Source organism: Cryptomeria japonica, chromosome 4 (assembly GCF_030272615.1).
Source record: "Cryptomeria japonica chromosome 4, Sugi_1.0, whole genome shotgun sequence".
Classification (NCBI taxonomy): domain Eukaryota; kingdom Viridiplantae; phylum Streptophyta; class Pinopsida; order Cupressales; family Cupressaceae; genus Cryptomeria; species Cryptomeria japonica.
Window position 1 is genome coordinate 408,848,074 of NC_081408.1, and position 14,041 is coordinate 408,862,114.

Sequence of the window (14,041 nt, forward strand, 5' to 3'; positions counted from 1 at the left end):
ACCTATATAAAAATGATCAACATAAATAAAACATGATCATGATCTCATCATGAAGTGATTTCTTATGTATATAAATTGTTAAAACGATATAATGAACAACTTACCAATGGATGATAATCATGTCCCCCTTCAATGTAACCATGTTGCCTACAATGTTTCTTAGTTGTTTTGATTAGAATTGTTCTAGTCTTTAAGCCCTTACAAATTTTGCAGGGACAATAACATTTTCCATCACCTTTTCTTTTCAAGTTAGACCACAATCTAGCAATTTTCTCCTTATTTTGTTCTTCGCTGATATTTTCTAACATGGTCTTTCTTCACACGTAAAAAAATCGGGCTATCGAAACTTCGGTGTATAACCTTCACAAACTATGTAAAAGGATATCGCAAGTACGGAAGTCTTCTTAGAACTAGTTATATAGAAGTTGAAATGTTACTTAAACTTAGACTCTCTTCAATTATGAAGACTATTTTATTTAGATAGTTTTCTTGGCTTCAAAAAAAGCTTGATTTTGGTAAGTTGATGAAAAATATTTGTTTTAAAAAAAAGAGAAACCTTTTTATTGTGTCATCTAATAGAATCAACTTAGGAATGATGAGTTTACGAAGAAGTCAATCAAATCATTCATAATGTATTAAGGTTTTAATTTGAGAATTTTAAGGTTTTATCATTCATAATGTGGTTTTGAGTCAATGGCATTTAGGCTCATTCCATATTTAGCCTACTAGGGCATAAGATTTCTTATAATTTATACAACCAATCAATATTAAACCAACTTCATATGAAAGAGAATTCAATTTACTATTAGAATCCAAAATATGAATAAACTTGAGCGGTTACATTAAGAGTTATAATCAATTATTTTGTTGCAACCCTGTCAACAAGGGTTTTATGACAGTTTTGACAAAAATCATTAGAACTTTCTTTATAATCCATGGATGACCTTCAAACCTATCTTGAATTAAAGATAACTCTTCATTATACAACCTCAAATAGGTTATTAGGGGCCGGATTCAATCCAAATCTTATTAGGAAAAACATCTAAAGCAACAAATAATCATGACTATAAAAAACAATAGTTAAAAGTATTGAACAAAATATCAATTTTCTCATTGAATCTTCATCAAAAATATTTTCCAATACATAATTTATAGAAATACACTTCCTTCCTATTTATCCAACAAACAATTACATGGAGGTCTTACTTTTAAACTGATATATACAACCCTGTAACAGTCACAACCCTGCAAAATTAAGTGATTGTCAGAGGCTTTATTTGATCTAGCCTTACAAGACTTTCCTCCAACTCTATCACACAAAATTAATCCAAATAAATGATGGATTTTATAGCCTCTCATGGTTCTATAACTGTTCCAACTGCCCCTAAGACCGAAATGTACAATTTGACAACATTTTATGCATTGTTGCATTACAACTTTTTAGTGACACCTTGACAACTTTTGCCTTTTGACATGAATGACCACTAAACATTACTTAGATACTTTAAACACCTTAGAATATAATCAAAACAAAATATTAAACCTTTATTACCCTTCCATGGGTACATTTACATTATTTGAACAATCAGGACCTAAATAGGACTATTTGACAACTTTTGAGAAAATGGCTCAGTTAGCATTACACATTGACAAGCTTGACAAGCTTGTTTATTTCTCATTACTAATAATGAGTATGTAGCTTCTTAATATTAGTACTATTTGGTTCTCCATTTTCTTTAAGAAACAAGAGAGTATGGATGTCTTTAAGTATGGATGTCTTTAAGTATGGAAGTCTACAAAGTAGAAGTTATTGAAGATTGTGGGGTTGCAGAGAAGGATGGGAGGTCGCATGATAGACAAGGATGGGAAGAAGTTTGGATGACCTCTGAAATTCCACAAAAGGAAAAATGGAAGAGGAACAAAGGCTTGCAAAAATTGGGAGCAAAGAAAGACCAAAGGTTGGGATGACAAAAGGGAAAGATGAACCTCGAAAGTCTGGAACTATGCAAAATGGATGAAATGGTAACAAAAGCAAGTAAAGTTAGAGAATGCAAGAAAAGTTCGGAGTACATGACAATGAAATGATGTAGAAGAGAATGGAATATTGGGACAAAGAGACAAAAGTCCAGCTGTTCGTTAAAAGCCCACAAAAGGAGGAAATAAAAGTAGATGAAGAGAAGAAAAACCCAATATACTTAGCAGAGCTTCCACGTGGGATTGATAGTTGGAACTGGATATTAGACAATTAGAATAAGTCCAGTAGTCAACAAAAAGTTTGCAACTCCACAAAATGTGAGAAAAATGACCAAAAGCTTCCTAGACAGAGAAATTTTTTGGGCTTTTGCAACTTTCAACATATGATAATAGCAGGTGGAATGAAGAGGAACGACACCAAGACAAATTTGACCGAGGGAGATCCATTTAAATATTTCTCAAATCTGTTATATATGATGGGAAAAATAAGGCTATATGCACAAGGGGGCATTCAAGGAAAATTTCCAATTGTTAGATTGAATCCCAACACACTCTACAACTGGTGCCAAATTGAACTATGGAAGATTCAAATTCTTATCACCTTATTTGATTTTAAAAGATTTTTTTGTGGATTTGACAAAACTTGGAAGTTGAAGTCTATTTTGTAACACCACTTAGATAAATATGTGGACATCATTGTTGCTTATGTCCTGATTCTGGTATAGTAAATAGGGTTTACTTATTTTTAAATTTTTATACAATACTTTTAGCCTTCATCTAACATAATCGATAATTGGAAGACTTTTCAATAACTAGGAACTGCAGCATTAGAAAAGTAAAGAAAAATAGATAAATGAGAACATACCGGTAGGATGACAAGCTCAAATTTATGAGACAGACACTCTAAAATGAACTTGTCTGCAACCAACTTTATATGAATCAAACACACAACCTGCAATTCCACAAGAATTTGTAGGCATGCGAAAATCTACATGAATTTTGCCATCTCCAATAGTTAGATATCCTCCAAACTAGCTACTCAATCCTTCGATATCACCTGCTAGACAACCCAATTTTAAACCAGACCAGGAAAAGATAACAAGATGGTTGATATAGATCTGTTGTTGTTAATTTGGAGGTCGAGAGTTAAAGGGAGAAGGACACGTGGAACCCGATTTGCAGAGAGGCAAAGAAACAAAGGAATTGGTAGAGGCAAAGGAATTGGTAGAGGCAAAGGAACTGTTAATTCAATCTGTCGCACGCGGTTTTCAAATGAACCCGCGCTTCTTCTTTTTTAATAATGCCTGTGGTCATCGGAATTCCGACTAACATGAGCTTTGTTGAAAAACACCATTGACATTTCGATGTTATCAGGCATTTAAAAAAAAAAAAAATCAAATTTGATCACAAAACGCCTTGTCCATCGGAAACCGCCATCGAAATTTGAGGCCAAATGTATTAGTGGCACGAGTTCTAGTCAAATAGGATTCTTCTTTGATTTAGTCATAGTTTTCCTAGATTTTCTATTGCACCTCACCTATAGATATGAGGTTGCGTATTGTAATCTTTATCTTTAATTTTATGCAACAAAACTTTGCCAAAGTGAAGAGAAAAAGTGAAACTTTGAGTTCATATTGTTGTTTTGCAAATTTGATCAAATAAGAAGGCACCTTTGGCATTCAGACTTTGTGTTGGATTCATTGTGATTTATGGTGAGAGTGTTCTTACATCACTGATAAAATCTTATTGTGATCAAATAAAAGCATTGTGTTGAGAAAATATTAAAGAGTAGAATAAGTGTTGGCTTGTAAACTTTATGTTAAATTTTCAGCTCTTATTAGATAAAATTAGTAATTAGTGTAAGAGGTAACGATTTGAAAACTTTGAGCTTCATCTTGTTATTTTGAGAAAAAGTTAACCAGATTTTAATAAGATAGTATTTCAAAGACTTTGTGTTTTGTTTGTTTTGTTATCTTGGTAAGGAAGTGGCGATTTGAAGACTTTGAGCTTCATTTTATTATTTTTTGAGGAAAGATTATCGAAATTGAAATAGGATATTAGGAGTGAGACTTTGTGCTTTACTTTTTTATCTTATTAGATATTGTGGGTTACAAGAGTTATTTATAAAAGGTTGATAGGATTATAGTGGGTATAAGACTTTGAGCTTGAACACTATTTTCTCATCCTGAAGAAGCAATGAGGGACTTTGAGCCTTCACAGAAACTTTGCTTCTTTATTGGCATTTTTCATTCACATGCTCTAAGTTAAATTTCTTTGTAGCTTTGAAGTTATATAAATCATTATTGCTCTGCATTGTAAATTATTTCCTGAAAAAAGAGGAGAGAATGACATCTAGTCTAAAGAGAGAATAGGATGATGTATCGCCCAAGTTTAGAATAGGATTCATAGTTAAATTTGTGTTTCAAATAGAGAGAGTAGTAAGAAAAGGGGGAGCCTTCCCTTACAATTAGGAGAGATTCAATCTCACACATTGTGGTTGAAACCACAATTTTGTAAACACAATTTTGTAAACTTCCCTAGTTTACAAAATTTTCACCCAATAGGAGCATGCATGCACCAAAAAGGAAAAATATTTTGCGGGTTCTTATGATGACATAGGGAAAAAGAAAGTTCAAGAAGGGATGAAAGATAAAAATTACCGAATACAAGTCAAGCCTGATGAGAACCAATTTGCAAGTCCAAACCATTATTTGGCATGTGTAGTTGAAATTATGAAAATGGAAGCAAAAGAGAGTCAATTATCAAAAGGGAAAGAGATTATTGATAATCAATCAAGAGAATATGGAATATCTCATGGTGTTCCTATTGGCATGTTCAAGGAATTGGTTAAAGGTTCTTCTTCATCTGACAATCTCTTTTATACTCACCCAAGCTACTCAATTTCAGATCCAGATCATCAAAGTTGAATTAAAAAGCTTCAAATTGAAATACTTTAGCGCATTCAAGAAGAAGTGATCAATAACATGCAAAGTGAGGTTGAGTTGATTCTAGATTCACATGTTTTTGATGAGCACTGGTTATTTGGATATACTGCCTCATTTAGAGAAACTACACATGCTAGAAATCCCAAGACTCAAGTTCGTGAAGCAAGCTTATAACTGAGTTCACAAGTACCCCGGGATTGCCACCTATTATTTCACCATGGAATTTATTTTTCTCAATCAGTTAATGGGTTTTCATAATCCACTTGGAGTTGTTTTGAGGTAGGCATCCCCTACCGTGTACATATTTTTGGTCAAAATTTTGTTGTGTTGGTCCCATTTTGGTTTGCATCTAGTTTCTCTAGGTAGTCCCTATGTTGTGTATTCCTTCCCTTATTTGTGACTCTATTTCCCAAGGATAACACACTGATCACTGAAGAGATTTTATATTCATTTGACATCCTTTGTAGTCCTTGTCCCTAGTTAGAGCCATTGGTTGGTCCAGTGCTTAAACACCCAAACTTTGAAATTTTACATTAAATCCAATACCTACCTTATTTGAAATGTGTACTTGTCAAAAGTTTTCAAGATATGTAATTATGTGGTTTTAGTTCAAGGCAATCATCTTAAGTCATATCATGTAACGATCAAAACCCAAAAATGTTAAAATTTTAAAAATTATGAGGCACCAAGGAAAACCGTCCTCTATACCATTTTAAGTTATGGGACAAATTTTCATGAAGACCTACTTCACCATTTACGAAATTTTAATATTTACATTTTTATGCGCCTATTTTTCAGAAAATATTAAAATCTTAATATTAATGCATCCTCGTGAATAAATCCATGTTATGATCTCCTCATTAATTTTGAAAATTCAAACGTTAGAAGCTTGTGATTTGAAAGTTAAATGTTGTGCAATTTAAACTCACAACTCACTACTAGATGTGATTTTGAAAAATCAAATGTAAGAAAGTTGTGAATTATGGATTTTGGACGTCAAAAAGATCGTGAATGGTTAAATGTTAATGTGGGTAAGTTCTGGAATGCAAGTAATTTGTGAATAGTGAAAAATGAATGCGGAAGTGCTTATGTGTTGTGATACCAAAATCTACAACTCATAACTAGTTGTGAATTATGAATTTCAAATGCAAAACAATTGCCAGCCATGGAAAGTGAATGCAAGCACTAGTTGTGGATGGTGAAAAGTAAATGTAATGAATTGTGAACTAAAGTAGATATGTCAACTTCCACGAAACCTAATTCTTTTAAAGAATATTAATGATTACACAGTCCATTTTTCTAAAGTAGTTATGTCAACTTCCAGGAAACTTAATTCTTTTAAAGAAAAATAATTATTGCAGAGTCCATTTTACCCCATCTCTACTGGCATCCTTGTAGAGAAACCTACAAAATGTGTAAGCACATACAAGGCATTTGAACTGTCTAACCAAACGCATCAAGGAGGTTTTTGCAAATTTAATACCATGAAAGAATTCATACAAAAGGTGGAAAGTTCGGCTGAAATGCAAAATATGGAAGCTAAGGGGAGGGGAGTTAACTGTTTGATAAAATGCTCAAGGAAATGTGTCGAGCTCTGTGTCGCAGTTAGAAGAGTTGGAACAGGTTCTGGATAACCACGAAATCTTAAATACATAATTTTTTTATTTTCAGTGTACTGGTTGACACTATTAAAATGTGGAATCATAGAAAAAAGCATTCGAATGGGTCAAAGAGATGTCACCACAATGGTGCAATGATTGCAACATATACACTCGATGGCTAGTTGAAAAGGCCATGGAGACTCTGATACAATTTCGATTGGCAGGTGTAAAACAACACAGTGCAATGTTTTCCAACATCGTTCCAGCTTGTGTCAAAATGGGATCATTTGAAGAGTGATGGATATCCATAAAACCATAAACCAAAGTGGATTTTGTCAAATGTCATAGTTGGAAATGCCCTGTCATACATGGATGCAAAATATGGAAACAAAGGTTATAATCTATGAAATGTTTGACAGAATGCGCTGAAGTTGAGAACACTCGAATCAAAACATAAGGAGAAAGACATTGAGGAAGAATATGAAGCGTACACAATGGGTGGCCTATTTGACACAATGCATCAAAGACATATCATCTCATGGATTGCAATGACCACAAAATATGCAACGTACTCGGTACTTGCACCTATAAATTGTAGCTTTACAACAGGTTATGGATATTCATCAAAGCATATGAATATATGAGTCTTTTTGTTAGATATTATTATTTATAATGCTCTGATCAACCTGCGTGCAAAATGTGAACTATTGAAGTGACACATGAATGACTAGTGGACATAATAGTGTAAAGAAATGTGGTTTTGAACATTTAGCTGATTTGCTACATAGTGACCAAACATTGGATGTGGGCAAGCCAATACATCTATTCTTTCACAATTACCTTTATGAATAAAAAGACCAGAAGGGGCATTATACAAAGTTATAGTATATGGAAGTTCATTCCTTGGATTGTGACGATGAATTCTGACAGATCTAGAAGCATGCATATTAAATGCCAAATAACATGTGGCAGAATCAATAAAGATTATGTGAAGTTGTGGCATTATCAGGCTGAATTTCCAGTGGGAAGAGTATTGTTGAATCTAAGAGGCATGAATACAAATTTGGATATCAAGCTACACATTCTAAATTACACGAGATATAAATTGGGCAATAAAGCTTTGGAGGCATATGGAGAGCTTGGCAAGGATGAGAGTCAGTTGATCCTCAATATTCAAGAACATCACATGCTTAAATGCATTGGAAAGAGAAGAGAGACCAAATCTGCACAGTATATCTCCAAATTAAAATGAGTCACATAAGATACATATGAATGGTGTGCAAACTACTTATTGGGCAGATACTAGTAACATTAATGAGCATAATCCAGGAGAGAAGAGAAGTTATATCAATTCTAATGGCACTGCTAATAATTTTAGTGACAAAATGGCCAAGTCTCTAACTAATGTAAAAAAATGTAGTTAAGGGTGGTACATCAAATACTATATGGATTGCATTACGGGAAGTTTGAGGTTAGAATTTTGATTCGTGTGCCTATATCTGTGAATTGGATAATCATGAACACTAGAGATGGATTACAAGTTATGGCATTAAATGAAATCTACAGGGTTTTCTTGTTGGGAAGTTTTGTTCTTCCAAGTGGATTTTCATAAACATCTTGAGAGATACATTACTCATACCATAAACAAGTATCCCTCTTATTCAAGAGAAATGAAAAGATGGTCATTCAGATACAGTTGAAGCACATGTTTCTAAAGGTTAGAATGTTGGTAAATGAATGGTTTTTTGGTTAGGAGAAGCCCAAATGCCCACGACAACAGTCTATGCATCTATATCTCTAATCAACATTCTCAAAGAAGCTACCTCCAACTAGTGCTATCCCAAATCTTCACGACCATCGTGTTTGTTTGACACCATGGCACCACAAAGAAGTGCACAAATTAAACAAAATAAGATAGACAATGCTTAGTGTCAAGAACATTTTCACGAGTCATCAAAGATAAAGCAAGCGAAGATGAAAAGCTACGAAAAGCGACTTATGTCAATGTAACTAAAACTTATAAAATAAGCCTTAAGATATATAAAAGTCATAACCAAATAAGATTTATTACTTTTAAACCAGTTGTTTTAAAAAGGTAATTAGAAAATCCATAGTTAGAAGGTGATTATCTGAAGAAGTTTATAAATACAAGGCTATTTCTATTGCAAGGGGGACTTTTGTGAAGGGGGAAACTTTGGACAAATTTGTAAAGAGACTTTCTAACGACATTTTGGAAACTAATGTACGTAAGGGATTCTGAGATTGTATAATCTTATGAAGATGATAAAGAATACATTTGTTAGTATATTTCTAAGTTATTATTGCTAATTTCTTGTATGTTAAATTAGTAATCCTTTTTATGAATATGTGCAATCCATTGATACAATATTTAGTTGATGTAATGAGACACACTCATATCTTGGTACCTTGTTTTGAATGTGCTGAAGCAACCTATCTATTTGTATGATTAGATCCATCACTCTTCTTTCATCATCATTGCACATCCAAACTTATTTTGTGTTGAAACCCCCTTTGTAATTGTTATCATTTGTGGAGTCTCATTTGATATTCATAGGTCTATCATTCAGGTTCTTGTTATTCAACTTTATTTAGTTTTGTCTTGTCTCCTTTTTGTACTTTTAGGTTAAAAGTACACAAAACCCCTAAAAACCCCATCATACGAGGCATTTGCCCCTCTCAAATGCAAAGGAAGATTGTGGTTTTATCGCAATCTCTCCAACAGTTAGAACGGTTGCCACTACTCTTAGGGCAAATAGGCTCAATTTTCAAGATGGATTGCAATGACAAATCCGTTTACCAACACATTGCAATTTATTTCATTGATATGGTACAGTAACAAACTTTAATAATTTTTTTAACATTGACTTTGTGTTTTTATTCCTACGCTTGATACAAATATTTAGGTCCATCTTGATAATCTATCATTTAGATTATTTTTGTACATTGCTTGATATATAGAAATTTGATTTGTTTTTTTAGTTGCATTGGTAAGTTTATCTTATTCAAATAAAATTAATTGCTAGTTTTATTATGACACTTTTTTTTTGGTCGGTAATAAGAGTTTATTTTTATTGCTTATAAAAGAAAGAGATATACATTAGAAAATTCTATAAACTCATGAGCCCACCCAACAAACCACCAAGATTTTAAAAAACATCCATTCTCTGCCCCTCCCCGTAAAAAAAAAACCGCTCAAAATACAAAATTACAGAGTATTCTTAACACATGCCTATAATCTTGACTTGATTCAAACCATTTAAAACTTAAACATTTTTCGAGCTAAGACCCACCAAAAATATCTATGAAATATAGATTGCATCAAAAAAAGCATAAACACAGACAATTATGAGGGACCAAATTCAGGCTTGTAAATCCGCCACCTTCCTCTTGCACTGTCAAGAAACCCTATGTTTCACGAGTCTCGCCTCCAATCTTTCTTGGTTCAACTCTACCTCCACCTCCATCAATTTCACGAACACCTTCAATGCCTCCCACCCGCGTCGAGCTTCCTCTCTGCAATGAACTTTGTACCTCCCTTCTGACCACCGTAAAAAGGCAATACACTTCTCGAAAACCTCATGATTCATGTCTTCAATGCCTTCCCACACATCAAATCCTACTCCAGGAACTTCCCATTCAAGAATTGATTCCATCCCTTCCAAGTAATCTTGAGGCACAATTGCTACCAATACTCTCTTAATAGTTTCCACTGAGTCCTCCAAATCCAATCTCCACGTCATTATTAAGGAATAGACATCCATGTTTGTTTGGTATAAGTGCCTTAAATCCCCAAATCCCTCACCTAAAATCAGTTTCATGCATTTGATCAATCTATCATCCTCGTACAACAACATTCCTTTAAGCCTCCTTTCTGACACAGGGCCGAGGAACGGGCATAACTGTTTTCTTGTCTTCATCGTGAAATTTGCTTCCATTTTTCCGTGTCTGCACTAAAATTGCTTTTCGCTTTGTCGTTTCACGATTTTTCCTTCACCAAACACTCAATCGAAACATCGAGAAAGAAGAGAAAAATTAATTTGCATTAAAACAACCTCCATGAACTCCTAAATTGCTATTAATGCCAAGTACAAAAACAATGCCACCACCTTCCAAAAAGTTGCATTAATTTCAATTATGTAATTTTTGCAGTTTCATTAATTTTATGTACCTGCAAACATTCCTTTAAACATTCCCTTCTAAACTTACGTTCCTAAAGTCTTCAAACTGCAGTTCCCCAACCTTGACAAAAGTTGAAGCCGATTTTGAAAGTTTGTTTGCTTCCACATTCCTTGATCGTCTTACATGGCTAATTTAAAAATCTTCAAAAGCTGACAACTTCTCCACAATATTCTCAATAGTATTCTGAAGATGCTAGGCATTTATTATCCCCTTCATTATCACCTGAATAATAATAAGAAAGTTCCCTTCTAAATGAATTCTTGGAAGACCCAACCTCTTACCAAATTTGATAGTTGCCAAAGTCGCTAATGCCTCAACCACATTCTTCATCCCTTCTCCCAACTTTTTTGCCCCCAGGGCCAAAGTGTTACCATCCCAATCCTGAACAATGAAGCCAACTCATGATATTCTCGAGTTTCCTTTAGAAGCCCCATCAAAGTTAATTTTCCACCACCCTTCTATCCATTTCTCCCACACAATATCAGTAGGCTCCCTCAATGTTGAATTACCCCAACCAAGCCCCTTAATGGGCCTAATACGAATGTCTGGCTAGATTTCTTGCACCTTTTTATCCTCCAAAGTATAAGGAACACCCAGGTTAAAGAATTGAGAGACCGCTGCCCTAACAACTTCCTCAATAGAAAGGTTAATTCTCTGTTTCAATCTCTCAACTGATTCCTCCTTTTCTAAAAAAATTCTCTTGTTTCTCTCTTTCCAAATGCAAGAAAGAGTCTATTTCTTCCATTCGAGAGGTCAACCTTCAAAAACTTTCCTTAGATTTCTGGATTGGGCCTTGCCATCCCAAAGCTCCCAAATCATCTCCCAGCATGAGGTAGCTACCTTACATTGGAGGAGCAGATGATATGTTATTTCCTCTACCTCACCACACATTACACACTTTGATGGCCCACAAAAACCCAATATTTTCCTCCTTTCCCCAGTCAAAATTCGTCCCCTAATCGCCAACCGAGCAAAGGAATGGGATGGCCCGGATAATTATCTGGTGGAAGATTGTTGCAAGTTCAGCGCCAATGAAGGGACCAACCCAGAAAATCCACTACAAAAAAATACCCGACTGAGATCAGTCATGCTAAGCTAATCTAACAGAAATGAAGAGCCCAAATTACTAATGCTAAACTGATCTAAAAGAAATCAAGCAGGGTTAAGCAGATTCTAACGTCTTCATGCCAGACGTGGCCCTTGTTGAAAATAATGGCAGCTCCGAGCGGGATTGATGCCTGTTCCTATGATGGGAATCGTGGCCAAGTGGACCAGGAAAACAACGAACCCAATTGGTAGGGGTGCCAAAAGCTGCAAAGCTCTCCTAAGGGTTAGTAATAAGTATAATAGGCATGCCAATGAAGGGCTCAAAGGGCGGCGAAACAAGTAACATACCGGGACATGGGAATCCCTGGCGCTTCGTTTGGCGTCTGTGGCAGAGAAAACAGTGTAAACAAGCACAAAGGTGCCCACAATCTCAGCCCCAAACCACCACCCTTGGTGTACTAGCCATGAATCACCGAATTCGCACTGCCACCGAGCAATTCGTAGTTGTGATGACCCTCAAAGCCCTTCACCAGTCCTGCTCCACAGATGGCGCCCAAACACTGGCATATCATGTACAACTCAGCTTCCTGGCCAGGAACATCCCAAAAGTCAAAAGTCACAACCAGATTAATGTATTTATGTAAAGATTAAAATGAGCAGAGAAAACTATAACAAAACAGATTAAAGAAATAACAAGAGACAATACACGATTGATTTATCATAGTTCGGCAAATTTGTTTACATCTACACTCAAAATAGGGAGAATTCTTATTAAACAATATCCAATGCCACACATACATGAACTGCACACAGTCATTTATACAAACATGTTCAGCTATGAAACGAATAACTAAGAAAAAACGAAAGATCATCTAACCATTAGGCTTCACATTCCCAACAATTTCACAATACTCACAAAGCCATTATATCATTCCACAATACCCACAAAGCCCTTAGATCAAACCCCAGAAGACTCTTTGAGTGTACCTGAAATTCCAGCAGTGCAGTAAACAAGAGCGAAGATCATTCCACCGAACGCCCAGGCGATGCCCTGGATTCCCACGGTTGAACACGTATCACTTGATCTTTTCACGCCCATGACAGTGAGGATGGTGATGTAGATGAAGAGGAAAGTTGCCATGAACTCTGGAATTCCTGCTCTCACCATGACTCGAACTCCCCTGGTTCGAACACTGGTGCAGGCCCTGGTTCTGTATAGTCCTTTTCCCTAGTCTGGGCAGCCGTCGCCAGTGGCTGCCTCTACGAGTACTTGTTTGCTCCAGGCTTTACATCTTCCTCCTTTCCTTCCATTTCTACTCTCTTTTCTCTTTGTTACTAAATAAAAACTGCAACTGCAAATGAAATGAAATAAAATGCCTGAGTTGAATAGCAGGGGGAGCAGCATTACTTAAAGAGATGGCTGATGAATGGTTGATGTTGATTGCCATGGACACGATGATGATTGACAATGGTCAACCGGACATGCTCAGCCAGTCTACACAGACTTAATAGTCTACACCTAACTCACTCTTGTTTCTTTGCGTTTGTATCGAGTGTAATTTTTCCTTAAATTTAAGGAGTTGCAGTGTTCTGTGCGGTTTCAAAGATAAATTGAAATCTTTGAAATCTTATATTAAACAAGGAGTTGCAGTGTTCAATATAGTGTTTTTATTCAAATTTTTAATTAAGAAAACAAGATAAAAATAGAATCTATAAGAAGAAAAATGATAAATTAGAATCTTTCTTTATTTTAATATAATAACTATTTGTTAAATTGGAAACAAGTTTTAAAAGGGGACTCAAATAAGTGTATAGTTCTAATTACAAACATTATTAATAAAAAATTCATATAAAAAAATAATTTAAAATGAGATTTCTTAAAACAAGCAGTAAAATTGAATACAAGACACCAGCTCCACAACACCAGCTCCACAAATTATTGCTTAAAAAATTTAGTAATGGTTAATCAAAATGAGCTACATAAGCTACATAAGAACATGCCCTAACTCTACTTACTCCACTACTTTAGAAATGCGAAGTAACATACAAAGCACTATCATCCTAGCTATCATTCTTGCTGTGGGGCAGGCAAAAAAGAATTCGAACTTGGTGCTTCAGTCTATGTCTAAGAGTTTCTTCTTCTTCCATTCAACACACTACTAATGGCGATTCCTTAAAAGACAGAATGAACTTAATTAGACTCTGTGATTCTCTGAAATTCAAAGTACTCTCTTGATTTCATTCGCTAGCCAGCCTATATATTGTGTCATGGCT

At 35.0% G+C, this 14,041-nt stretch overlaps 1 pseudogene; it reads right to left on the minus strand.

Moving 5' to 3' along the window:
• Positions 1–10,399: 10,399 nt before the first annotated feature.
• Positions 10,400–13,078, minus strand: LOC131050576 (aquaporin PIP1-2-like; annotated as a pseudogene).
• Between the last annotated feature and the right edge of the window lie 963 nt (positions 13,079–14,041).